Source organism: Ailuropoda melanoleuca, chromosome 6 (assembly GCF_002007445.2).
Source record: "Ailuropoda melanoleuca isolate Jingjing chromosome 6, ASM200744v2, whole genome shotgun sequence".
In the NCBI taxonomy this organism is placed as follows: domain Eukaryota; kingdom Metazoa; phylum Chordata; class Mammalia; order Carnivora; family Ursidae; genus Ailuropoda; species Ailuropoda melanoleuca.
The window spans coordinates 42,902,560-42,905,954 of record NC_048223.1 but is presented as its reverse complement, the minus strand read 5'-3'; the positions used below and the strand labels follow the sequence as shown (position 1 = coordinate 42,905,954).

The 3,395-nt window shown below is 40.4% G+C and overlaps 1 pseudogene; it reads right to left on the bottom strand.

Annotated features, from left to right (window-relative positions):
* Positions 1–868: 868 nt before the first annotated feature.
* On the bottom strand, positions 869–3,137 carry LOC100482308 (annotated as a pseudogene).
* Positions 3,138–3,395: the final 258 nt, after the last annotated feature.

Here is a 3,395-nt window from a genome sequence, read left to right as displayed (position 1 = left end):
TCCTCTAATATTTCTTGTAAGGCCACTTTATGGTGATGAGCTCCTTTAACTGGTGTCTGTCTGGGAAGCACTATCTCTTCTTCAATTCTGATGATAACCTTGCCAGGTGGAGTATTTTAGATTGTAGGTTTTTTTTTTTTTTTTAGCACTTTGAATATATCATGCCACTTTCTTCTGGCCTGCAAAATTTCTGCTGAAATATCAGCTGGTAGCCTTAGGGGAATTTACCTTGTATGTAACTATTTGCTTTTCTCTTGCTGCTTTTAAGATTCTATATTTTTAATTTTTGATGTTTTAATTTTTTTAACTCTGAGAAACAGTTTATTTTACCTTTTATTACAAAGGCACAGAAGTCATCTGAGACCTCAGATATTAACCTACTGCATACTATGTCACATTGCTGATGTGCAACTTAATATGATTATTAAAGCTTACAGTGTGGTTTTCCAACAATTCATAATAAGTTATAGATTCTTTCTATAAGTAATAATTAAAACAAATAGTGGAAATTAAGACCAATATAAGCTTAACAAAAGGGAACTGAAAATTCCTGCAAGGGCAGTTTTGTTTCTTGATAGAAATACAACTTTAATGGTGAATGTCTATTGCTCACAATAGGTACATTGGACTCAGCTTTGCCAAAGAAACAAGGTAAAATGAGCAACTTCTAACAAGCTAAAATATATATATATATATATATATATATATATATATAAGCAGTACTGAGGTCATTCACAAATTGTTCTATCATTTCATCAGTTTCCAGTCTTCAAAAATACATACTTTATAGGTCAGAAATTCTGGGTTTGGCTTTGAATACCAAGGTGGAGGCCCCGCCAGGGCCCAGGCAGGCTCTCCTTGGGTGTCCTCACTGGGGAAGGGCAGCCCCTGATGGATCAGGTCCCACATCAGTGTCTGTGCTGGTGGTCTGTTCCATTCTGTGTTTGTCCTCAGGCAGCCCAGAGTTACTTATGTTCTCTTGTACCAGAACAGTCCCTTCCTTCTTTTCTGCCAACACCTCTACCCCCCTCATCCTGAGATAATGAAGCCATCCAATCCTGGGCATAAAAGTCCAAATGGAAGCCTTTCCCTTCCATCCACATAACACAATGGGACACTGAAGGTTATCTGGTTTAGTAGGGTCTGGCTCATGCTTCAGGATGGTGCTCCCCTTAGCCAAATCCTTGGCTTGGCTGTGTGTCTCACTGCTAAGTTTTCTTTAAAAAATGGATTTTCCTGGGTCAATAGAATTTTAACATCTTCTATTGATACAGTGATCATTCTTGAGTTAGTAAATGGAGACAATGTGTATATTTCCTCTTATGCTAACTGAAAAGAACAATCAAACTCTTCATCACTGTTATTCCAACACCAGACTTTTATCCCAGTGTTTATAACCTTCATTCTGTCACTATTATTCAGCAGCACATTCCTTGGAGACTATGTAGAGTTGCCTTTTCTTCCCTTCTGTAGTTTGAATTAACAAATTCATCTTAGGGAATGAAAGATCCAGTGCATAGAACTTCTGGATAGGTGGAAATAATGAGCCATCTTCAGGAATAAATACAAATGGATTTTCTTTAAATTCTTCCAAATAACTTCATTTTCTTAGATGAGGAAGGACCACACACTCCATCTTTCTCATTTCCACTGTTCTCTAAATTCTCAATTCTTTCCATTATTTCTGTGTTGTCAATTCTGCTACCTGGTTTACTTTCCAGCTCAGAAGGGTCTGTAGTTTTTCCTTCTGTGAGATTTGCAGGATTGGACCAGTTTCTCTGGACACCACACATTCACTCTCCAGCTTTGGTGGACATTTATGCCATGGCATTGAAGACTTTTTTATTCATACTTCTACAAAGAGCCCTCCAGTATTTTGATGATGTGGTAATACTCTAGGACACCACTCTAGGTGCATCCCCTGTAACTTTTCTGGGTCCTTCGGTGAGAACATGGTGGGCCAGATCTGGGTATGTCTGCTGTGAAGACTGTCATCCCACTCTGTAAACCACTGTCCATCTTTCATCATTGTCTCCCCTGTGTAATTCCAGGGACCCATTTTAGTCCGGGCATCTCAGAAAACATATCAGCAAGCTTCAAAGCACTTTCACTTTTCTTCCAGTAAAGATGCTATTACTACTTCATCTTCAATGGGGGTTTAGTGAACATATAGAAGACACCAACCTACCACCTTTCACCAGATTCTCAGTGCCTTGCATTGCAATCCACAGCTATAAACCATGCAGCTGCAAGTTATATAAGGTCTTCCACTTTTTCCAAACATCAGTGTTTTTTTTTCTCATAGGGCCACCTCCACTGCAAGGGACATCACATAAAATGCAATTATAGAAGAGAATCTCTTTCCTCCTATTTACATCTATTTTGAGTCTGGATATGCTGGACCATTCATGGGTGATCACCAGGAATGCAGAGGCTGCTCAATATTTTGGCCTGATGAATGAGCAGATAACAGCACTTGTTGTCCTCATTATCATGATGACAAACCCCTCAGGAAAAGGGACATTCATGTCAGCATGTAACATTTCAATTAATTGTGTGGTCTTTGATCCAGGTGCTTCATACATATCTAAGATCTTACGGAGAGGGTGAATATTAAGTAACAGTAGTGGAATCATGCAACGGCTTCTTGACAACTGATATTTCCAGATTCAGTTTCACTAACCAGAAACTGGTGAAACTTTCGCAGTTGTGGAGACCTCAGATTTTTCCACTTAAATTTGTGTTCCAGGCAAATTCTTCAGAATACCAACTCAGGGGCTGTAGAACTTTAACTTTCTGACCTTCCACTTCCAGGTCCTCCAATTTCTTGAAATATTTGTTCATCAGACAGTCTTTTTTGCATGGCTTCTGTAGCCAGTAATTCTAAAGTGGCCAGGAGGGGCCCCCTGAGTACTCCCATGACTTGGTCGCATTTGCCTTTGGGCATTCTTGAGCTCCTGGTAGTAGTGCTGGAAGAGCTTGTTCTCCTTGACGATTTGGGGATATCTGCCTTCCCAGCCCACTTTATTGCCCTTCTTGCCATCCTTGGTACCATCCTCTGTGCCCTGATGCTGCTGCCATCCCTGCTGCTGCTGTTGCTGCCACTGCTGCTGGAGCCACCAACCAGCAATTCCCATGGCCCAGGTGACTGCACACACCCCCACACACTTACAGCCACCTGATATTTTAATTATTATGTGTCTTGGTGTGGACCCCCTTGGGTTCATCTTGTTTGGAGCTTTCTTCTATTTCTGGACCTTGATATCTGTTTCCTTCCCCAGGTTAGGAAAGCTTCCAACTATTATTTCTTCAAATAAATTTTCTGTTCCTCTTTCTCTTCTCCTTCTGGGACCCTTAAAATGTGAATGTTATTGTGCTCAATGTTGTCCTAGAAG